The sequence below is a fragment of the Sus scrofa genome, chromosome 4, assembly GCF_054392235.1.
Source record: "Sus scrofa isolate SSC_HxYL_T2T_F1_AM1 chromosome 4, Sscrofa_HxYL_maternal_Yorkshire_Landrace_v2.0, whole genome shotgun sequence".
NCBI classification, from domain to species: domain Eukaryota; kingdom Metazoa; phylum Chordata; class Mammalia; order Artiodactyla; family Suidae; genus Sus; species Sus scrofa.
The window spans coordinates 43,330,808-43,355,954 of NC_139386.1; the positions used below are offsets into that span (position 1 = coordinate 43,330,808).

Sequence of the window (25,147 nt, forward strand, 5' to 3'; positions counted from 1 at the left end):
CAGATGACTCTTGGCATCTCATGTGAATTCTGATTTTTTTTTTTTTCAATTTTTGGCCACGCCTGGTATATGGAGTTCCTGGAACCAGGGATCAGATCCCAGCTGCAGTCTTGACCCAAGCCACAACTGTGGCAATGCTAGATCCTTAACCCACTGTGCCAGGCTGGGGATTGAACCCGTGTCCCAGTGCTCCCAAGACGCTGCCATGGTTCCATAGCAGGAACTCTGAGTTCTGAAATTTTATGGCCATTTCCCTGCCCCAGGCATCAGTGTCCCTTGTTTGTAAAATGAAGACACCACACTAGGTGGTCTCCATAGTTGTTGAGATAGACGGTAGGTTCACAGGCATTTGTTTTGCTGTGAGAAGGTGTTAGGGGCCTGTATTGACTTGTTTTCAGGTCCCCCACTGTTTCCTCCATGTCTGAATCTCAGAGCAGAAATACATAGTGCACCACTGACCACCTTTATTCTAAGGGCAAAGTTCTCATTCTGAACACTGTATAGAACACTAGGGTGTAGTAGTAATGAAAAATTAAAACTAAAAAAATAAAAGATGGAGTTCCCATCATGGCTCAGTGGAAATGAATCTGACTGGCATCCATGAGGATACAGGTTCGATCCCTGGCCTTGCTCAGTGGGTTAAGGATCCAGTGTTGCTGTGGCTGTAGTATAGGCCAACAGCTACAGCTCTAATTTGACCCTTAGCCTGGGAACCTTCATATGCCACAGGTGTGGCCCTTAAAAGACAAAAAAAAAAAAAAAAAAAAAAAGAATACTTTGATAGATTGGCTGCACAGATTCTGAAGCCCTAATGGGCCCAAGGAAGATGGCTGAAGTATAGATGCATAGAGATTAGGCCAACTGTAGACAGAGAGGGGGGAGGGGAGAGAAAGAGACCATGAGAAAGAGAGAAAGAAGAGAGAGAGGGGAACATGACTTTATCATTGAAATAAACATCAGGAGCTCCCAGGTTCTGTTCTTAGTTGGGCAAGTCTTCTTGAACTCTCAGGCCTACCAAGCCTCTCTAAAATTCAAACTCCCATATCTCCCTTTTGTCTCTCTGCAAGCTGGTGAGAAAGATACACACAGTCAGAGTCTTGCAACTTTTTCTTGTTTATTCTCATTTGTCATCCCAAACAGCTTCTGTGACTGTTAGCTGGTCGATGTTGAGGACACAGTTGAGGTAGCCTCTTAAATAGGTGAAGCACATGTATAATTTGGCTGAGTGGGGATGGCAGCCCTACTAGCTCGATTCTAATTTCTGAGAACCTACAATATCAAGCACTGTGCCCCCAGCTGGTGCTCAGTAGTGAACAAAACCACTGGGGTCCCTGAGCTCATGGGGCTTCCATCCTGATCAGGCTTTCTCTTGGGGGCCTAATCACATATTTTGTGTAATGTTAAATAATTCTCATTTTTCATAGATACTTTAGAAGAATGATGCAGATTTTATGCATTCAATGAACAATGTGTTGAATACCTACTGTATGCCAATGAACATTCGAGGTGTTGGGGATAAAATGTAGAACAAGACAACTCTGTTCTGCCTCTTTGGAGTTGATGCTCGAGTATGGAAAATGGAAACTGAGGGAATAATTACATGCAGTGTGGTAAGTGTTATGAAGAAACACAGAAAATTGAAAGACATACATGCTGGTGTAAAACTGGGAGGTCAGAGAGCAGTTGCTGTCAAGGGCAGGTTCAAGATCCTTAGAGCTCATTCTCAACTAGTTGAGTTTGGCAAATGTAATACGGAGTACAATTTTCATCTCTCATTTGACTTTCTTCTCTTACCTGGAATGATTACGGGTCTTCTCCCTCTGTGATCAGTTGCTGCTTGCCAGGGAGCATCCTCATTTAAATGTTAATATAAACAAAACATTATTGGGAAGGTAACTTTGATGTAAATAACCAAATAAAGGGTTCTAAAGACAAATACTAATTATTTAAAAATTATCTGCCATGTTTGATTCTTTGTGCCAGTTTTTATGAATATGGATAGTTGAGAACTGACTGTAAAATACTATTTCTGGCAGCTAACTGATCTCTTCCAGAGACCAATTTAAGTTTTATTATCTATGCTTGATTCTTAAAAGAGTGTTAATGTTTCACAATTACTTCGCTGTGTATCAAATTAACTGTATCCTTGGGAGTTCCCACTGTGGCTCAGTATTAACAAACCCAACAAGTATCCATGAGGATGTGGGTTTGATTGCTGGCCCCACTCAGTGGGTTAAGGATCTGGCATTGCTGTGAGCTGCAGTGTAGGTTGCAGATGCAGCTTGGATCTGGCTTTGCTGCAGCTGTGGCTTAGGTCAGCAGCTGCAGCTCCAATTGGACTCCTAGCATGGGAACTTCCATATGCCGCAGGTGTGGCGCTAAAATATATATATATATAACTGTGTCCTATGATGCTCTACGAAAGAATTTCTTAAATTCTTGCTTGAGATGCTCATGACTTTCTTGCTGTGACCATTAGCTAGCTGATGCTGCAGTGGCCAGAAACACAATCAGATGGTCTCTTAAATGGAGAAAAACACCTATGATCTAGAAAAGTGGAAGTAGCTTGGCTCTAGCTTCATTAAGACGTGATGCTTTGGACTCATATTATCTTTCCAACTACAGCTAGAATAGGCTAATCCACCTGTAGACACTAGAGAGAGAAAAAGGCCTTGGAAGATCAGGAGCCAAGACCTGAGATTAAGAAACCAGACATTCCTGTTACATGCATTTTTATGTCAAAACACAGGTTCAAAAACCATGTACATCACAACTCACTGAAAAGAGTCAAAATGTAGTCAGAACAGAGGTAACCCCAGTAGCCACTAAGTTCTTAGACGATGTAAGTTTCTATAGCCTAGAAAACTACATCCTAAATTTCAAAGCTAATTTCTATCTTCTCCAAATCTAAACCACACATGTCTTGGAACCATGTCAGAAGGGCTTTCTGGAGAATGGTTCACTCTGTGACCCATCTCTCAGGTCCACTGTAAAATGGGATCAGCTAGGTATTGACCGATGTCACATATGGAGGAGATACAAACCAGATCTAAAGCCAAAGACTAAGGTTGTTATGGGTTTAGAGTTCTCTGACTTGGGAATAATTTGAACATTTTTTTTGTGACCCTGATGGAAGCTGTGGATTCTCTCTCCAGAAAAAGGCACATGTACATGTATACATAAAATGTTTTTTGTTCTTTTTAAGGGGCCATGGGCCTCAGGTTAAGAACTCTTGGCCAAGAGGCAGAATGGAAACAAACCACTCTTACTGGACTGGAATATACTCCCATTGAGTCTTCTTTGGTGTTGACATAAGGGGTCTCCAGTCATCTGTGGAGAGTTCATGTTCCAGTCTATTCACTTTGATTCTTCTCATTTCTAACCACTGTTAGCTGATAGAAATCCCACTCAGCCCCAAACACAGTATCACATAAATTCATAGGATATCAAGTCTAGTTTTATAATAATAAAAATCTCTGACCTTTATTTAACATTAACCTCTTTCCTTTCAAAATGAGGAACTGGAGTCCTGGTCCGTTTCAAACTGGAGACCCAAAGCTTATGTCTGGCAAGGGCTTTGACTGGCTCCTTTTTCATTTCCTTCACACTTATTCATTATTCCTGATCCTGCCGGCTGCGATTTCTGAGTCCTTGAGAGTTTGAACAAGGCGAAAAAAAAAAAAAAAAGGAGAAGGAAAGAAGAGGAAGGGCAGCAGGAAAGGCCCCATTGACAGGTACTATTGTGGTCTGGCTTTAATTTGATGATACTACTGCTTTTCCATTTCCTTACAAGATTTAGTAGACTCCATAAGAGTAAACTGAGGTAATTTTTGGACAGCAGATGCTGCTAGTGAATTCTTAACCACTGCAGGTGAGGATCAAAGAGCCTTCTGAAGAAAAGGAATACTTATTGATGTCTCTGGCTTGCTTTGGCACCATTGAGCCTTAGTAATTCTGAACATTTATTAATAGTCCACTGAAAGAAAAGGCATATTCACATCTGACTTTCCTCATTATTAGCTCTGGAGAGCTCCGTCAAAGTCTATGTGCATATCTTAGCTTTATTTTCTCTCTATCCCCTATTCCCCCCAATCCTCCACCTGTATATGTGTGCATACAAACACACACACTCACACATCCAGCCTTCAATATAGCCCTTGTCTAGGCTTTGCCTGCTTAATGGAGTTGAGCAAACACAGAGAGTCAACACTTGTCAGTTTTAGCCTTTCTGGATGGATAGGGGAGAATGTGTAGTGAATAGAAGGACTGTAGGCTTCGGAGACAAAAGAAACCACATCCCAAACTACCTGTCTCCTTTACCAACTGTGGAACTTGATGAGTCATTTATTATCTCAGTGGTTAGTTTTCTAATTAGAAAAAAAATGAGCACAATAATAACCCCTTTATAGCCATGTTGGATAACCAGGGACGATGTCTATAGGGCATCTGACACTTTGTAGGCATTCAGTGAAAGAGAGCTATGAAGGTTATTTTGAAAACATACCTCAAGTCCCTTTGGTGCAGATGTTTATAAGCCCAGCACATCAACACCCCTTCTTAGTCTGCATCAAATATTCAGTGTGTCTTCCAACACATTTACTGCTTTGAGAAGAAAAATAATACTAAGGCTGAGGTTATTTTTCTCTTGCACATGTGGTTTCTCATAGTTCTACATGTGTGGCTTGGTTCTTGGATTCCACTCAGTCATTATGCAACATCCTGATGTTCCAAAGATGCTGTGTTGGAGAGAAAAGTACATTTAAAACAGACATAAGTAAGAGAGGCAGATTCGTTGGTGGTGGAGAAAGATGAACTTGGCCAGATGTTCCCCAACCTCCCACAGGCTGTGACTCACAGGTGGCCCCTGGTGCCGTGTGCAGCGGCTCAGGGGATAACCTATTCTCCCAGCTGAGTTCTCCATCACAGTTAGGTCAGAGCCTAGATTTATGAGCTCCTGGAGAGGTGGAGTACAGATGGAGAAAATGTCAACTTTAGCTTTTGTGAGAGGATCAGGAAGGACCTTTAGGAATTGCCACAGCCATGACTTATTAGAAAGTTTATACTCCTGTGTGGCTTCCCTATGCTACTAACTTCTTCCTCTTCTGCCTCTGCACAACTTCTAATTATGCCTATGGACTGCATCCTTATTCTTGACCTCCTTCCCTCTTAATATTTGTTGGAAGCTTCTTTTATCTACCTTTGTGGATGGATCTGAAATTCCACATGGTCACACATATTCCTGATTGACGGCAGAACTCAGAATATGGGATTGCCTAAGTCAGAGAATTTGAAAATGGAAGTTGTCTTTGCTTTCTCTCCTTCATTGGTCATGACCATGGTGTTGTACCAGATGAACTGCTCTTCATGGCTATGCCTGTTGATGCTGAGGAAACATCCAGTATTAAACGATGTATTTTGCTAAGCATTTCTTTACCCTTTTTCTGGGAAAAGAGGAGCGAGAGTGAGAGGGAGAGAGAAAGAGAGGGAGGGAGAGAGAGAGGGAGAGGGCAAGAAAGAAAGAAGAAAATGAAAACATTTAATCTGAGTTTCTTGTTTTTATATGGAAAATAAATGAAATATTCTAAATAGCCCATGGAATGAAAAAAAGACTCAATTTGGGAAGTGGAACTCACTTTTCACAAAATTCAGACACTTTCTCTAGAAATGGTTCTGTTCTACTGCTAGCCTTTTTGGTGTATGACTCCCCAGCCTCTATACTAGCCAACAGCTGCTGGCAATTTTGCAATGAATCTCCCCTTTAATTAATCAATTGGGGTCCACATGGAGGAGGTCTGTATTTACTGTGTCAAAATTTGACAAAAGCATGCATGAAAGGGAATCAGGCATGCAAAAAAAATCCAATTTCTTTTTGACTGTATTCAAATAGTAATCAGAAAGCTGCACACAAGAAACATGCAACTGCCTTTGCATAGACAATAAATGTGGCATCTTTTTCTATGAAGGGGGGCATGCTTTGGTTACTGGAATAAACACAATAGTACAATAAGATCAAGAACAGAGTAATATGTTGAGGGAAGAAAAACAAAGGTCATAAATCCAAGAATTGGAATAACTGAGAGTTGTTAGGGAAGGAGAATTATGGCAGAGAGGGAGGTTTACCATTCTATCTTGACATAAGCAGAAACATAAGCTGAAAATATGTCTCGAAGTGCTATTAACATGGGACAGTTTTGCTGACAGAGAGTGAAGGACAGTTGCGGAACAAGGCAGTTACAAAGTCCGGTTACAAAGTCCGCTTCCTGACATACTCTAAGGAATGTGGAATGTAGGAAAATGAACATATTCATCTAAAAAGCTGCAGGGGATGGAGGTGGCCTCATGTGAGAGCCAGATTTCAATGAAGATGGGCAAGGAGAAGGTGTTCCATGAGGAAGTTCAGGATAGAAAGGTGTTTGTTAACAGGGAAAATGCTTCCAGAAGGAGTGGCTATACCATGGAATGCATTTTGCTTTATTATTCGCTTCATGCTAATATGCACTGCAATATATGCATGCCAATATGTATGTTGCCAATATGTGCGTGCCTATATGTACGTAGGCATGTGTGTATATGTAGCTTACATATATAGTCTATACTCTTCCAACCTTATCAATTTTATTAGAAAAGTAAAGTATCCACAACCTCAAAGCATTTGCAAAGGCTAGAAAATCTCTTTAACCAAGATAATTTTTTAAAAAAAACTATAAAATAGCTGAATTAAACTGAAAAAGAGAAAAAAAGTTGAATATGGTACAAGACACTCTGGAAAAATGTTATACACATATATTTATATATAAATTATGTAAGTCATATATATATATATATATATATATATATATATATATATATATATATATATATATATGACAATTCCGGGGGAAATAAAAGAAGGTAGTCTGGAAGTAATGGGGTGTGCAGCACCTATCTAGATACCCGGGGCTTGGCAATTCCACAGCTTCTACTCTTTCTAACCCCTAGCTTCCAGAGTCAGGCCATGCTAGATCAGGGCCCTTCTGGGGGCGACTTCCTGCCCCAAGGAGTCAGGAGGAGAGAAAAGGCAAAACTCCTGCCAAAATGTGTAGGGTACAGCCGGGGTGGGTGGGTTTGTCTTGTTTTTCTGCTTCATATATTGTTTCTCTCTCGTTAGAAGTGACACTGCTGACAGCGTTCTTTCTCGGAGGCAGTTTACATGCCACAGAATGTGCTGAAGTCGTCTGGCAGCTCGCATGATGAGGGTAATCATGCTCCCAGACGCGGTCCTCGTGCACCTGCGCTTGGCGGAGGCAGCGGGTCCTCACCCCCGGCTGGGCTCCTCCCCTCTCTCTTCACAGCTCCCCTCCTCCCCCCCGCGCATGGGCTGCTCTCTTCCCACCCGGGAGTGTCAGTGAGGGATCTGGTGCGAAGGGGTGGGAGATTGAGTCTTTGCTTCCCAGTGTGCTGTCACCTCCTAATGTACTGGACTCCTGGGAGTGCATGAAGGCTTCTTATATGAAGAGTAATGGGCTAACTTACACAGCAAGATGAGAAAACACATACCACTTAGCTCTCTAGCTGGGTAGAGCCAGAGTCCGGGTTAAAACCACATGGTAGGAAGCAGCTGTCATGTGCTGGACTAAAGTCTATTTCTTGTGGAATGTTCTCGGAAACATCATTAGTTATTGCGAATAGGGAGCGAAGTTGTTGCTTGAAACACAGAGGCAGTCCGTTATATGTAACAAGTAGTTACTGAATCACTCCAGCTCTCTCTCCTCTGGATACTGGTAGCCTCTGCTGGCTCCAAGCGACTCTCCAAAAATGTATGAGAGATAAGCACTTATTTTCTATTTTAATGGAAAACATGTGCTCCAAGAATTAAGAGGAGGGTTTGTTAACTGATTGACATGGGTGGGATGCCAGATCTGGAAGGGAAGGCAGAATTTACATAAGGGTAGAGAAAGAAGGATCATGAGACAAGCAGAGATTTAAAAATTTTTCCAGGTCCTATGGGATGTTATTAGAGTTGAGGGAACTCTATCCAATCTTGTGGGATAGACCATGATGGAAACGAATATAAAAAAGAACACATATGTATATATATGTATGTGTATATGTATGTATATGTATATCTATATATCTATATATAACTTAGACACATTGCTGTACAGCAAAAATTAATAGAACAATGATACTTTAATAATAAAAAAAGAACCAATATTAGGTCATGAGTGTTCACCAAAATAGTGCTTGGGGGAGCTGTTACTATATAACACAGTTGGTAGGAACAAATATGAAAACGGAGAAAGAGAGGGAGAATGAGATAGAGTTGGAAGAAGGGATTAATTACTCCAAGAAGGAGAATTTGAATCTTGAAATTTAAAAAGTTGAGACTTTGTTGGTCTTAGAAGGCTTAAGGAAAGATTATCCCAGTAGTTAACAGGTAAAATTTCACTTGCATAATAAGAAGCCTAGAAAAGGAGTTCCTGTGTTGGACTGCAGCTTGAAGGAGAGAGGGTAAGGTAAATAAAAGAGAAAATGAACAAATGCCTTCACTGTGAATGGTTCCATGTGTCCTCCCTTTTTCTTCTAGGACTTTATTTTTTTTAACGACCTGTATATCATTTTGAATTATTTGGAATTTTAAAAAAGTGATTCAGCTACTTTATTGTCCTGTTCCAGTAAATAATACATTTCCCTAATAACAGTGCTAGTGCATGGGCTGTATGGTGTGGAGCTACTACTGTCTGTTAAAGAAATTAAACTTCTAGGTCTTTGTTACAGAAACAAGAACCTGAAATCAATTGTGGTGGATGGGAAGGCATCTGCCCAGTCTCCTCGCTGCCATGTTTTACTTTTTACCTCCCATTGCCCTGCATCTAATGAACTATCCTATCTGAAGGATTTTCTGTTGTGTACTTTCTACTCCTTTCTATGCCCATGGCAACTATCCATACTGCAACGCCCCTGCCTTTCACCTGGACATCGTCAGCTTATCCTCACTCAGTCCAAACAGCACCATTTGAGCATTCAGGTAGGAGCTGGGATTGTAATTATGCATGAGAGTCAGTCCCTGTTTTTAAATTGTCCTTAGTCTAGTTAAGGAGCAGGACAAGCAAGCTGACAATGGAAATACTATTTTAGAGCAAAGAAATGGAGACATTTTCAGCACATATAGGAGGGCCACCCAACTGAGGCAGAGGTTCAAGGGTGATTTTGGAGAAGGAAGGGATGCCACACTAGTCAGAGAAGGCAGGTGGAAAGGAAATGACTCAGCAAAGGTTTGGAGGTGTGAGTGGCCATGGCACGTTCACGGAACTGTGAGGGGTTCTGAATAACAATCCCAGGAAAGCGGGTAATGGGAAGACAGTAGCTAAGCAAGGAGACAGGAGCCGGCTGTGTTGGGTCTGTGTTACATTCGTTTGTCATTGTCACGCATCTGTTCATGGATTTGAGTGTTTACTATGCACAAAGCTAGAGACTAAGCACCATGTCTTTAAGGAAACTAAGAATCATTTTCATCATTTGTTGATGAGCAAAATCACAGGTGAGGTGACGTTGGCACTGGATGCAGAGAGGAGAAAGGGCTGACCAATGCCTGACTGATGCCTGACCAGTGACCTTCTACCTCTGCAGTCCCCAGACCTCAGCTGCAGAATGCAGCTTCACTGACAGTGCAACTAAATTTCAGGTTAACTTTCCTCTTTTTGTAGGAAAATATAAATCTGCGAAGGATGATGGGGCATTCAGCAGTGAGGAAATGAGTCAGGGACTAAGTAGAAGCGAGCTAGATGGTTGGGCAATTTTCTTAAATGCTATATGAAAGGAGAATCTTGAAAAGGAATAAGGTTTGACTTGACTCCTTATTCAGAACTTATAAACATGCTGGGCGGCATGCACTAGGCAGAGCATCAGTGCATTAGGAGCTGTAATCTAGTTGAGTTTCTACAAAGTAACTCCAACCAAGAAATGAAAAATGAGGGTGTTCGATTTCTACAGAATCAATTTTTCAAAAAAAAAAGGTAGTGAGTAATGGATGCAACAGAATGGAATAACTGAATAATACAGTGGAAAGGAATTAGGAGCAAAAAAGGGAAATGAGAGTGCTTAAAGATAACCTTATCCAGGGCAAAGGGTTATAAACTACCATTTTTAACCATAAAGGTACTCTTAGGCTGAGGAAAAGAATAAGAAAAATAAAAAGTAATTTAAGATAAAAAAAGAGAGAAACATGAAATATTAAACACACGGGCCATGCAATATTGAAAAGGTGGAGCAAAATTAAAATAATATATAAGCTTTGACAGTTTCCACTTTTGTTTAAAGCTGTGTTGCTTCAGCCTGTCTCCCAAACCATTGCCACGTTCCTGGTGGCCCTTGCTCAAAGCCTCTGGGGGAAACACTGAGCTCTACTAACTTTTCCTTTCTCTCTCTCTTCAGGCAACTCAGAGTTACTATCCCTTCTGTCTGCAAATACCAGTCCAGCCACCCAGCTGGATGAGTCTTTGTTAAACTTCAGGTCTTGCTCCAGTTCTTGGAATTATGCAATAAAAGAGAGTGCCTGCTTCTGAGACAGAGTGACCAAGGTTCTGGAGACAAAATGATGAAGCTGAACTCTCAAAAAAAGGTGAACCTCTCCTTCTGGAATCTGTGCTCTTGAAGTCTCTTTCCTCTTTTATATATATTATACATACACACACACACACATATATAAATTTTATTGAAGTATAGGTGATTTACAGTGTTTATTCCTGCTGTACAACAAAGTGATTCAGTTAAACAAATACACATTCTTTTTCATATTCTTTTCTGTTATGGTTTATTACAGGGTGTTGAATATAGGAATATGGTTCCATGTGCCATACGGTGGGGCCTTTTTGTTTATCCATCCTGTGTATATACTAGTTTGCCTCTGCTAATACCAAACTCCCAATCCTTCCCTCCTTCCCCCCACCCCCTGGCAACCACAAGTCTGTTCTCTAGTCTTTGAGTCTGTTTTTGTTTCATAGATCCTCTTTGATTTTTTCTTTCTGAGGATTTCTTTGCCTCAGTAGTCCCTGACGTATAGACCCAGACTAGTAGTAGCATCACATTATCTGGGAACTCATTCAAAATGCAAATTTTTGAGTCCTGCCCAAGAGCTACTGAACCAGAAGCTGATTCTGAGTGAGCCCTGGAAATCTGTGTTTACAGGTCCTTCCGGCTGGTTCTGATACACATTCAAGTATGAGAAGGCCTGTTCTGTTTTTTGGTCCAGCTTTTTCTGAACAGTCATTCCCAGTGAAGCCCAGGCCAGAGTCAGGTGCTTCATACACGTGCCCTTTCTTAATCCTTAAAAAAACCTTGTAAAGTTTTTTTTTTGCTTTGTTTTGTTACTTGCCATTCCGCAGAAGACAAAACCTTGGCTCCCTTGGATAAAGGAGCTTGCCCAAGGTATTGATGATAATAAGGAAAGAGCTGAGATTTGGATTTAGGTCTGGTCAATTCCAAAGTCTCTGCTCCTTTCTCTATATACCACCATTTTCTCTGAGCATCACAACCTCTTCTAGTTCAACTTTTCATTTCCCAGTGAATGCTTTCTCCTCCTTTTAATCACCTCCATCCTTCCTTAAAATAGGTCTGTACTTGACTGTCATTCACTGCCTTCTGCTTAGCAAGAGGGAAGGAGGCTCTTTTCAGGGTAACTCTTCCAGTCTGTGTGCTCTCATCTGAGATTCCTCCTCCTCCCTGTCTCTTGGTCGTTTTCTATCTTTCCCTCTCCTTTGTTTTCTTTTCACTAGCTCTTCTGATCCTTTTACCTCCTCCAAGAATCGATTGTCTCTTTCCTTCTTTCTTTTATTTTTATAGTGATTTTTACTTTTTCTGTTATAGTTGGTTTACAGTGTTCTGTCAATCAATTTTCTACTGCACAGCAAAGTGAACCAGTTACACACACACACACACACACATATACCACACCACACCACACACACACAGTTCTTTTTCTCCCATTACCTTCCATCACACTCCATCATAAGTGTCTAGATGTAGTTCCCAGTGTTATACAGCAGGATCTCATTACTTATCCATTCCAAATGCAATGGTTTGCATCAATTAACCCCAGACTCCCAGTCCATCCCACTCCCTCCCTATCCCTCTTCTTTCATTTTGAACCATCAGACTCCCTTGTCTTCCCTTCCTGTTGCCTATTCTCTTACTGAGTATCTCGCCCATTCCCAGGATTTCTCTTTGGGTGAAATCCAAATCTGAGGTTCCAGGCTTGGCCTCTTTTCCATGCTCCAGACCCATGGGTCAAACTTCTTGTTGGCTTTCGTATTCAACCTCAGCTCAGTGTGCCTAAGACAGAGCTGATGGTTTTTCCCCCAGATCTGCTCCATGTCTGGCTGGTGAGATCATTCTCCATCCATTCTGTCAGGAGAGAAAACTTGAACTCAGCTCTCCTTTTCACACTCTTTATCCAATCAGTCTTCTTTAAAACAGTCTCAGTTATTTTATCCAACTAGATTATAGGCTCTTTGAGGGATGGACAGGATCTTATTCCCCTTTTATCTCTACAGCTAGCTCATTGCTTTGCATGCTATAGGTGCTCAAGAATCGTTAAGAGAAATATCAGGGGATTTAAAAAGTAACGACTATTATTCTCATAGGAAGAGGAGAGAAACAGCAGACACTCCAAAGGTAAGTTAAAATAATTTATTGACAGCCAAGGTGACTGTTAAAATGCATGCTGAATTATTAGTCCCAGAGGAGCAAGCGATGGAGACCAGAAAGACTTATCAAATAATGAATCAAAGGATGGTCCCCATAGCTTTCTGTTAAGAGGCAGAGATATTTCAACATCTCAAGAATCAAGTACTACAATCTTTTATGAGACTAGAAAATCATTGTAGGTCTCATAAATTTCCCTCTTCTCATTGTTCCAAAGGCTTAATTTAGGATGAGTCACTCCATAAATCTAAGCAAAGATGACTAATGATTATAATAACAATATCATAAATTATATAGTGCTTTTCCTTCAAAGGAAAATTGTATCTAATTTATTCTCACAATATTCCCCATTGGTTGCCAGGACCAGGGATCATTATTTCCATTTTTCAGCTACCTGGGCATGGAAATGTGCCTTCTTCCTTTTCCCCATGGTCACGCCATACCCTGTGGCTGCATCCTCATGTCTACTTCCAACTGGATTCCTACTCCCTCCCTGTCTTCTTCAGTCTCGAAGCCTCCAACTGGTTTTCTTTCCTTCTCTTTGCCATACCACACTCCCAACCTGATGTAAGAAAATGTAACTTGTTCATTGCCTAGCTCATCGGCCCAGAAATTTGGAAAACCTAACCCAGAGTGAATAAAAAAAAGGCAAAAAACTATGCAAAATGAATTTTAAGTCCCTTTCCTGATAATAACTCTGATGCACTCCTCTCCTATAACAGATATTTAAAGTTACTGCAATTTCAGTTTTCCTTTTTGCTATGTTCATTTCAGATACCCCAGCCTATTCTCATCTACTGACTGTTAACTCCAGTGAAACAGGAATAATGCACTTCACTCACTGTTTATCAAATTATACAAGATGGTATTAAACACATATTATTTACTTATCATAGTATCTGAGTCATTAGAACATGATTCCATATCCTTTGATACTAAATTTATTATTTGGTCCATAAATCTTTTTATAAAAACTTAAGCAGAACTTTAGAATATTTTCCATAGTAAACCCTGGCAATGAGTTAATCTATGAACAATTATCTTAAGAATATAGTGGCAAAAAATGATGTCGAATTTTATTAATTATTTCTTTGTGAATTCAATTTGCTTTTTTATGTATTATTTTAAATGACTTCACAAAATGGTAAGGAAAAGAGATATTTTCATTTTTCCTTTTGTACATGGAGTTGTAATACTTCATTTACCCATTTATTTGTTCCACAAATGTTTGTTTTTTGTTTTTGTTTTTTTTTCTTTTTTGGCCTCCCTGCAGCATATGGAGTTTCCTGGGCCAGGGATAAGAGCTGAGCTGCAATTGTGATCTATGCTTCAGCTGCGACAACATCGTATCCTTAACCCACTGTGCTGGGTGGAGGATTGAACCTGCATCCCAGTGCCCCAGCAATCCAGAGATGCTGCCAGTTCTTTTGTGCCACAGCGGGAACTCCACTCTCCACAAGTATTTGTTGATTGCTACTGTGTGCTAGGAGATCTGCGGGTGCTGATTACCTAGTAATGAACAAATCAAATAGTCCTTGTCCTTGAGGAGCTTAGAGTTTAAAACTAGACACAGACCCTAAGTGATGCAACACATGAAAGGAAACACACTTTCAGATTATGATGTGTGTTATGAAGTAAAAGATTTGAGAGGCATGCAACTTATAATGAGGAATTTGTGAAGGCCTCTTTGAGAAAGAGACATTTGTTGCAGGATGATGGGTAAGCATCAGGCTGAATGGCATGCAGACGACTCACACAAGGGGATGACCAGAATCTGGCAGAGAACCTGCCAAGCAGAGTGTAGCCTGATGGAAGTGAGTGGGAAGAGTGTCACAAAATGAGGCAGGGAGCTGGCATTCAAGCCCAAGTCTTCCTGATTACAGAGTCCATGCTCAAAGCCATTCTCCTGTATAGTTGTTCATCCATTCAATAAAAGTACAACATCTAATTGTCCCTGGATTAAGGATTTGAGCTGTTATTTTAAGTGTAAAGGGAAACTATTGAGGGATTTTAAGCAGAGGAATAAGTAGAAGCAAATTTTTATTTATTTTTTTTAAATTTTGTTTCTTGAGAACTATGCTTTATTCAGAGGACTCAAGCCTCTCAGGTAACTCTAAGGGACCACTCCCAAGAGGTAAGGGAAAAACCAGACTATATAGGAGTTTTGCAACAAAGACCAGGTAGCTGGGACATCTAAAGATTACTGTTAATGAAAACCAGACATCTCAAGTTAAGGAATTTAGGGCTTTTCTATGTGTGGGACAATGCCAGAGTCTGGGCTTATTGAAATCATCCCTTTGATAGGCACCTTGGCTGTCTAGGGCCAGTATCCTGTTCTTTCCCATCCTGATGGCTTCTGGCCACAACATCCTTTTTTTTTTTGTTGTCCTTGTTTTTTTGTTGTTTTGTTTTGTTTTGTTTTGGCTCTTTAGGGCTGCACCCAAGGCATATGGAAATTCCTGGGCCAGGGGTCGAATCAGAGATGCAGCTGCCCACCTACACCACAGCCACAGCCATCACATTTTTATTGTTAAGAACCACTCTGACTGCTTTGGGGAGCACAGGTTGGAGAGGTATGAGAGTAAAGGACTAATCAGGAAATTCTGAAGTTAATTCACATGGGTAAACATCAGGGTGGTCACTCCAGAGGCGGTCAGCTTTAACATATATTTTAAAGTCATGTCAGTGGAACTTAGTGATGCATTGGAAGGAGCTGAGGTGAGGGATGTGGGCAAATGAGATGCTCTAAGTCACTGTGTCTCTGAGGTTACAGCTAGAAGGGACCTCGGATGTTGCTGATTGAAGGCCTCATTTTAGAGAAAACAGAAGTGAGGTCCCAAGGAGTTCCCATCATGGCTCAGCAGAAACAATCTGGCTAGCATCCATGAGGATGTGGGTTTGATCTCTGGCCTTGCTCAGTGGGTTAAAGATCCGGCGTTGCCATGAGCTATGGTATCTGGCATTGCTGTGGCTGTGGCCTAGGACAGAGGCTACAGCTTCGATTCAACCCCTAGTCTGGGAACCTCCATATGCTGCAGGTGTGGCCCTAAAAAGACAAAAAAAAAAAAAAAAAAAAAAGAATTGAGGTTCCAAGAAGAGAGGTAAGGTGACTTACCCACACAGTGATTTTTCTATAGGTAAAGAAATGAGTGTTATTCAAGGCTAGAAGGAAGAGGCAGTGGGATTAAATATAGTCTATTTATATTTAATTCTTACCTCTAAGAAAAATAATTGAAATAACTATTACGAGAAACTCACCACTTATTCTACAAATATTTGCAAGAGGTCTGAGCATGTAGGAAAAGTTTCCAGTCCCCTTTTCTGTAAGTTTAAGTAACTCATCTCCTAATCTAGTCAGTTTCACAGTCTAATGGCTCTGTAAAATAAGTCCCTGATATTTACCCCAAGTTTCACTTGTCCAATGTCAGATGCTATATTTTATTTGGAAACATAATAGAAACCAGTATTTCCTGGTCTGTCTTTAAAAGGAAAACAGGGAGCTTTATTCTTTATGTGAGTTATGTTCTTGCATGCCAATTTTATTTTTTTGTTTCTTTCTTGCTGATGCAAGAAGAATTGATGGCTAAGAAATGAGTCACAGTTCTTAGTTCTGTATTGGTTGATGTGGCCTATTCTTTGAACGTTTGACTATCTGGTCCAGTAAATTATAATTTTTAATCATCCTCTTGGGAGAATTAGGCTTGCATTCAATGATAATAATAACTATGTTTTAATAATGATAACTAACACAGACAGAGCCATTTCCTGTATGCATAGGCACTGTACTGGGGCTCTTAATATACACTATTTGCAAAGAGTCATACAGCTAATGTTGACAGAACTGGCATTCAAGCCAAAGTCTTTTGGATACAGAGCCCATGTTCAAAGCCATGCCCCGGTATTTTTATTCATCCATTCAGTAAAAGTCAAGCATCTGTATGCTAGGACTGTTCCAGGAGCTGGGAATATTGCCATGAAAAAAGTGGACAAAAATCCATGCTTTCATGCATTTCTATTCTATGTGGGGGCAGAAATGGGTAAGGTAATGAAGCAGAATAAATAAAATATATAGTGTGCTAGAAAGTGATAAATGCTATGCAGAAAAACAAATCCAGGTAAAAGGATGTGTTGAACTTTTAAGTGGAAGGGCTGGGGAGGGGGTCACTGAGGAGGTAGCTTTTCAGATAAGGGACTGAGTCCTGTGGCTGAGGAGAGGAAGAGCATTCCAAAGACAGGGAGCAGCAGTGAAAAGGCTTTCCTTCAGGAGCTGCCTGGCATGTTTGGGTATGACCAGGGAGGCCAAGGTGGTGGCAGGGTAGGGAGTGAGGGATGCAGTTAGGGATGGAAGGTCAGACTGTCCTGTAGGGTCTTTCAAGCCAGGGAAAGTTCATTTCTTTATATAGGTTATACAAAAATCTTGTATCAAATGCTATTTTTGTCATGCTATTTTGAGGGAAGGCTTATTCATGTGGTGTTGGATGTCTCTGAGAACCGAAAAATGATGGTGGTGTTTCTCTCTTCCCCTGAGGAAAGTAGGGCTGACTTAAGAAGTCAGTTTTGTGGCCAGAATTTTGGTAGCCAAGAGGTACATAGATTTTATTCAATTTCGTAACTAGTGTGTAAATCCATTTTTATAGTTTTTTAAAAACTTTTATTGAAACATATTTGTTACAACATTGTGTTAATTTCTGCTGCACAATAAAGTGGTTCAGTTTTGTATATACATATACATATGTATTCTTTTTTTACTCAATGAGTTTTATTACATTTATAATTGTACAATGATCATCATAACCCAATTTTATAGCATGTCCATCCCAAACCCCCAGCCCATCCTCTCACCCCCAACCTGTCTCCTTTGGAAATCATACATTTTTCAAATTCTGTATACATATATATTCTTATTCATATTCTTTTCCATTATGGTTTGTCACGGGATATTGAACATAGTTCCTTGTGCTATGCAGTAGTAGGGCCTTATGTTTATCCATTCTATATATAATAATTTGCTTCTGCTCATCCCACATTTCCAATCTTTTCCAACCCTACATTTTTTTATGGTGTTTTAGAGCAATGTTTCTCAGACTTGAAAGTGATATGCAACCACCTTCATGGTGCTAACACAAATGGATTCTGTTTTTGAGGTGGACCTGTAGCCAAAACTGGCCTCTGTGCACCAGTTAAGTCTTGGAGACAGAGTTTGGGGTGAAGCAGAAAGAACAACTTTATTGCTTTGCCACAGCACTCTTAACACCTTTGAAACTGTGTCCTCCCTTTAGAGGGGACAGTAAGGGGTTTTATAGGTTTAGTTTGGTGAAAAAAAGGGCTGTTGATAAGAATTAGGGTGCCTACATTCTTCCCCTTCCATAGATCATTTCAAAGTCATCAAGGCCAGAGTCAAGCAGTCCAGTGACAATTACTGGTGGTCTTTGGGTTATTGCACCTTGGCCTTCTCTCTGCTTGAAGACTGCTAACAAAAGAGAGAGGGTATTAGGGAGTGTTCATTCGAATTACAAAAGAAAACACCAGGTGCAATATAACCCTAACTAGAAAGTAACCATTAGTAACAAGTTAGTGGGCCAAGGCAGGACATAACATAATGGAGACTGTTTGAACTAGTTTTTTCTTGTATCAGTATTTCCTCATCATTAACTCTTGAGTCAGCCTGTTGAGACTGATGGGGAGGCGGCACTGGGAGGCTAAAGAAAAAGCTTTTCACTTCAAAACACAACTCAGGGGACTGTACAGGGTTTCAAACCTGCATCTCTAATCAGCTCTCTGATGAAGTCAGTGCTGTTTGGTCCGTGGTCCACACCTTGGGAAGCAAGGCTTTAAAGTTTGCAGAAAACTTAACAGCATCTCATTTGCATTTGTCTCTTCATCAGCCCCCCGAGTTAACTGGTTCAGATATTATCATCTTTATTTACAAATGAAGAAATTGAAGTTCAGAGGGGTGAGATGACCTGGCCGAGGTCATATGGCCAAATGATAGAGCTGTGACTTGAATTTAGTTTCTGGGCTTCTAGACAACAGCTGCCCTGATGACTTTTAAGCGCTAATATATAAAAGCACGCTAATGAATGTTTTTCGCTGGTGCTTGCTTGTGCGCGTACACACACACACACACACACACACACACACACACACACACACACACACACACGACTGGGGGGGGGGGTGAGAAGACCTCACTAAAGCTGCAGCTGCCCAGAGGCCTGCCTTGGCAGCCATCTCTGGAAATGATCCAAACATCACTCCATGCTCTGCACATGTCCTCCCATGTGCCTTCCTTCCTGGTAAGGCCAGCCCCACCTCTGATGGGAACATTTTCCTCACTTGTACTTTGCACATGAGCTAAACTGCCTGTACCTCTGAGGTGACCTAGTCCCATGCGCTTGCCCAAGTCAGAAAGTTATTTACTGTCAAGCTGGAAAATACTGCTCTTCTCACCCAAGGAGAGCACTGTATGCAGAAGTGAAGCACAGCGCTTCATACTGAGTGCCAGCTTTCTGGGATGAGCAGAAATCTTTGAAGCATTTCCAACCAAATCCTTAGAGAGGTAAACATATTTTTCAGCTGCAGGATTCCAGGTTAAAGAAGTGTGTCCCCCACTTGTTTACAAAGCAGCGCAGCAGCTGTTCGGAGGCCTCCACCCCCCTGGACAGACAGGCATTTGGAAGATGCACTGAGCCCTACCAGACAGTCTGTGCATGCTCCCCACTCCCCATCTCCGGAGACCTCATCACCATCAGCCACTGGCAGCGCCCAGAGCTCAGAACAGGAGTGGCACAGGAGACACTTCTGGCTTCTTGGATTCAGTTTTTCTGTGTTCTTTTCATTAATGTTAAAAAAAAATCACGCTACCTTTCAAACTTATCTGCAGATGGTGATTAAGGAAAAACTCTTACCCGCATTCTCTCTTGCTTCCTAATCCCTAGAGACTCAGCTTCAGAGACACAGGCATGAGTTTCTTGGGTGCTGCGGTGAGAACTCTATTCCCAGCCTCTTCCTGTGCGCCCCTGTTTACCAACTCAGCTCGTGTGCTGTGTCCTCTGTCCAATCCTTCTTGGACACGCCACTTTACAGGGATTGCTTCTAATTCCTAGGATGCAAAGGGTTTTTGCTGCTATTGGACATTTATCCTATACTGCCTTGGATGGTTAGAATAGTAACAGAGATGACAGTCGCTAGCCTGTAGAGTGTAATTCCCATTCATTTCACACTGTGCTAAGCACTCTGTGTGGATCATCCCATTTATCCTTCACATGGACCTCATACGGTTGGTATTATTATCCCCATTTTTAAGATGGGAAAATTAAGGCATAGAGAATTTAGGACTAAAATTTGCCCAAGGTCATACAGCTCCTAAGTTAGAGTTCGCACTAGAACAGAGTGTGTTTAGAAACATCAATAAATAAAGATAATGCCTCTTCTCCTATTGTGCTGTAAGCTCAGATGAATTTATAAACATGTCTATATTTCAGCAAAATCTACTATGAAGGCACTTCTACTTAATGCTACTACCTAATACTACTACTGTTGTTAACAACTCTAGGGAAATGATTAGGTTGTTGTAGTGGATATGTAGTGTGTGTCTGTGTGTCTGTGTGTCTGTGTGTGTGTGCTTGCTTAAGATTATCTTTGGAGGAACCACCCTATTTCCATTTTAATCCATGTGATTCGTTGTCTTCTCCTTGCCCCCTTACCCCAAACCTGGCACTCAGTCTTTGCCAATTTGAATAGTTCATACTACTGGACATAGGGATGAATAAGGAGCCTGATACAGGAGGACACATTCGAGGTTGTGGTGCATATCAAAGAGTTATATAAGCCTGAGTCTACTTGGGGCACCTTGTCTCTTATGAGTGCAGCCAGCCCAAGAAGAAAACCAATACAGGGCTGAGAGACATAGAAACAATGTCTTAAGGAGAGGTTTGAACCCCTGAACCCAGCTGAGATTTAATCCTTGACTTTTCAGCTATTAAAAAAAAATAAATTTTCTATTTTTGCTGAAGTCTTTTTTGAGTTAGGTAGTTTTCCCCCTTATAATTGGTTGAGTCCTGATTAATACAACCCATTAGGAAAGACAAAACAAAACGTTAAACTGACACTAGAATCAAAGCACCTGGCCCCTTCTCCTTTAAATAACAGTCATTTGACCAGCATAGGGTTGCTCTCTTTTGAAAACCTAGAATTTATTGCTGTCCAATAGTACATTCTATGATGACTGGGGTGTTCTAGAAATGGTCAAGACTGGCCCTGCCCAATGCAGCACTCCTCAGTCACATGCATCACGGAGCACTTGAAAAGTGGCTATTGTGACTGAAGAGCAGAATTTTTAATTTATTTACATTTAGTTAATTTAAATTTAAATAGATACACATGGCTAGTGGCTATCATATTGAGTAGCAAAGACCATCTTTGCACTCCGTGAATGAATGTAGAAATGCCTGATGACTCCATTGCAAGAGATGGAATGGCCAAAAATTATTAACTTCCTCACGCTGTTTCTAATGAACTTCCCAGGAGTCTGTTCTCTGTTTCTGAATCCAAAGCTCATGCTCTTTCCCCTCTAGGATGCTCAGAGAGGTGAATCATTGTCTAAGTCTTCCATAGTTTTTGCCTTATCAGCTCTGCTTGTGTAAAGGCAGATGAAGGCAAACTCTTACCTTTTGAACATGGCTATCCTGCTCTGGTCCCTCCACCCTAAGACCTGTGTGAGACAGGCCCTGGCACATCTTTATAGCTCCTCAGGGTCTAGATCATGCTAACACTTGTAGAAATGAATATAGAAAAACAGACATAGGAATATCCATATCAGTCTCATTGGTCCTCCAAGTCTGTGTAAGTTTACAAAAAGGTGGAGGCAAATCTTCAGATATTAGTTAACTAGAAATTCATCTAGTTGTCAAGAGCTTTTGGAATCAGGAAGACTGGCTTAAAATCCCAACTCCATCATTTAGCATGTGTGAGCCATTTATGCTCTTTGAATAATGAGTTTTTGCAATTGAAACAATGGGGACAATGGTAGTTATCTCATGGCATCTAAGTATTTAGTGAGACCGTACACATGGAAGACATAGAGTGTGCTCTGTAAGCATCCACTGTCTTTACTACTGTTTCACAGTATTGTTAATGTCCACAAGGTAATGTAAGTAATAAAGTGCACAAAACATGTTGATGATTCTTTAACAACTTTGCACATTACAGCTCTTCACTAGCTTGTGGCATCCTTGGCCTGAAATTCAGCCGAAAGTCTGAATGAAGTTCCTCTCAGAAATTACACAGTATTAATTTAAATAAATTAAATGAAGATCTCTGGTCAGAAAGATGAGTGTCTGCTTGGGATGATTACTCTTTTTCACTGCTTGGCAACTTCCTTTTTATCTTTTAAATATGTCAAGGGTTCTTGCTGGTGGGTTTTAAATAGTGCTCTTCCTTCCAAAGGCTGAAGTGCTGAATATCTATTTTAAAACCTGGTGAGGAGGCCACCTCTTGCCCTGACTGCTTACCCAGGTGCTGTTTAAAAAGATTAAATTGGAATTCAAGAAGTATTTGTTCTAAAAATATTTGTTGCATACCTTCTACTTTTCAGACCCTGCTTGCTACTCAGGATATAGCAATGAACAAGGTGGACAGGATCTACAGCTGCCTTCATAGAGGTTACAATCTAAAGATGCTGCCTGATGACTAAGAGGCATGAGGGATGGTTTAGTGCTTTGTTTATAGGGTACTCATCATCTCCGCCAGGTAATTTTCTCATTGAGGACCGCCTATAGATATGAAGGCTTGATGAAGCCTATGGGTGTGTGTAAATGGACTGAAAGAACTTTGTTTGATTAGATGCTTAGTTTTGAATTCTCATCATGCAAAGAGAACTCTTCCAGGTTCATGTGAGATGGCTTAATGGATGAATCCATGTGCAATGGCACCATTCCATCGATTAGAGGAAGGAGGAGACTTGTACAGTCATATTGTCACATATTGCAGTTCCACAAATTGTCAGTTCATTTTATCCAGATTTCTGTCATACTCGCTTCAAAATAGAGTAGAAGCCTTTCAGAATAAAAAGACTGGGAAGCAGGTTCATTGGCATCAAATATCTCGATATCTGGAGAATCCATTTAAAGTGTTCCTTCTGCAAACATTAAAGCAATATCCATATTACTCCATTCACTGGCAGGATTTCGGAAGCACAGAGTCTGCTCAATTCTCTGGGGGGCAGCTGTGTTCAGTAGTTTGAGAGCAATGTGGTTCTGTGAATTTATATGATTACAAAAATTATTTTAATGGGATCCTGTTCTTCATTTCCAGAAACTGCTGTGTTAGGATTGCAATAGAAAAAATCAGGGGATCAATGGGTGTACAAAGCCAGACTTTCATGTCTCATGGTCTATTCTGACTTAATTCCATCATGGGTGACTGCACTACACAACTGTGATAACTCAAAAGGGACCCCCAAAAAAATGGCAATTTTTTTTTTCCATCTATGGCTGCACCTGCACCATATGGAAATTGCCAGGCCAGGGATCAAATCTGAGCTGCAGCTGGAACCTGTGCCACAGATGCACAGTGTTGGATCCTTAGCTCACTGCCCCAAAGCAGGAACTCCAACACATGGAAACTTTGATTTACTTTAGTTCCTTTTACTTTAGCAGACATTTACTTAGTCACATGCCCCATTAAGTGAAATTAACAATAGTCTGCATGTGCATGGATTATCTTCTATCCTTCTCACCCCATTCCTCTGATGAAGGTATTCTATTTGTTGCCATTTTACAGAAGAGGGTATTAGGATTCAAGAGTTAAAATGACATGCTCAAGATGAGGCTGTAAGGAAATGATAGACCTGGATTGTATGTAGGGGTATTTGACCCCAAAGCCCATTCTAGAAACCTCTATACCTGAAAGCATGATGCATTTTTAGCTTCTTTGTAGTCACTGCAACATGGATCAACATAGTTAAGATCTCAATAAACAGTCAATTTATAAGTTTGAGGCTCTATGACAGAGTGTCATAGGGGATGGAGAGCTGAGGTTTAATTCAAATAAAAGAGTAATTTCTTCAGTACCCGCTTGATCCTGTTGTGATCTGCCACTTCTCTATATGTTCGAAATTCAAATAAGCTAGGTGGGAATCATCGGCCCTACATCCTGGTTAATATCTCTGCTGACCTCCAGCTTTATTCTTATGCCTTCACACAGGTTCTATTTTTGAGCGACTTGATGCAAAATGTGTTCCCTGCAAGTTTCCAAAAGACATCTAACCTCACAATACCATGTTTTTCTATGACTTTTCCTGAAGGTTTGGAGGTTACTTTGCACAGTTAAACTATTTTGCTAGTGTCCTGCTGGCAGTTGGCTTTCAAACTCGCCTTCCCCTTCTACTGCTCCCTGGCCCCAGACACCCAGGATCATACACATGCTTCCTGAGTCTTCAAAAAAATCCCTGCATGGGTCCCTCTGGGGCACCCTTTTCTACCAGATTCCCAATGAAACAGTGTCCATCCTCCTTTATCTTTCTTTTTTTTTTTTTTTTTGGAAGCCAGTAAGTAAAATCCTCTGTATTTCTCTACTTACAATTTTATGTACATTCTCATTTAGGCCTTACAACCATTCCTTGAATTGGTGTTTTGCCCTCACTTTAAGATGACAAAGCAGACTCAGAAAAGTTGTGATTTGTCCAGGTCCAGTTGTCACCAGGGGAGCTGTGTTGGGAACCTGAGCCCTCTACCCAGATTCCCATGCTTTCTCCACTCTGTCCTGCCTCCCCTGTCTGACAGATGTGCAGGGAAGAGGAAGAAGGATTCTTCCTTAGGTAAGCAACTCTGTCAGTGTTTCTCAAGGGAGTGCTACTGACATTTGGGGGGAGGGGGATGATTTTCTGTACAGAAATGTCCTGGGCTTTGCAGGCCCTACCCACAAAATGTTGGTAGTGTCCTCCATTCGATGCGGCAATGAGTGAAACGTCCCTATACATGTAAGGTCCCCTTTTGGGAAGGGGTGGCACCTCCCCATGGAGAAGAGCTGGGGATTGATAAATCCTCATTTCCATACTAATCAATTAATTGTAAGACTGGTATGGATAGAACAGCCCCTACTAATGTTAAAATGGCATCAGGAAACAAAACGTCCAGAGAACAGAAGAGGGTAGGAAAAGGTAGATCCCATGGAATGCCCAGACTACATGGTCACTCTCACCCTGGAATTAGGCTGTGAGTAGAGTCCAAGAAAGCAGGGAAGGCAGGACCAGGAAGTGGTGCTTTGGAGAGAAGCGGGAAGGAAGGAGCTGCCATTTAGTGGTGGAGAAACCACTGGGTACGGAGGAAGGAGGTCTGGATCTGGTCTTTGCTGGGCTGTGAGTAACAGTGTAATTCTAAGCACTCACCTCCTGTCCTGCGGAAGGAGAGAGTTGGATTGAGGGCGGCCAAGGGTCCTCTTGGCTGTGTTTCTCAGTTTGGGGACC

At 41.1% G+C, this 25,147-nt stretch overlaps 1 protein-coding gene across 5 annotated transcripts in view; it reads left to right on the forward strand.

Annotated features, from left to right (window-relative positions):
* Positions 1-25,147, forward strand: part of LOC106510026 (uncharacterized) — a 354,100-nt gene that overhangs the window by 315,180 nt on the left and 13,773 nt on the right. The window contains exons 4-9 of one of the 5 annotated variants that reach the window (XM_085022051.1): positions 1,425-1,610; positions 3,519-3,734; positions 7,148-7,235; positions 10,414-10,600; positions 12,557-12,651; positions 22,277-22,431. The gene's annotated coding sequence lies outside the window, so the exon portion shown is untranslated. Of the gene's footprint in view, positions 1-1,424; positions 1,611-3,518; positions 3,735-7,147; positions 10,601-12,556; positions 12,652-22,276; positions 22,432-24,368; positions 24,500-25,147 lie in introns of those variants that run through there. The other 4 variants (XM_085022049.1, XM_085022053.1, XM_085022052.1 and 1 more) reach the window with 4 other exon arrangements.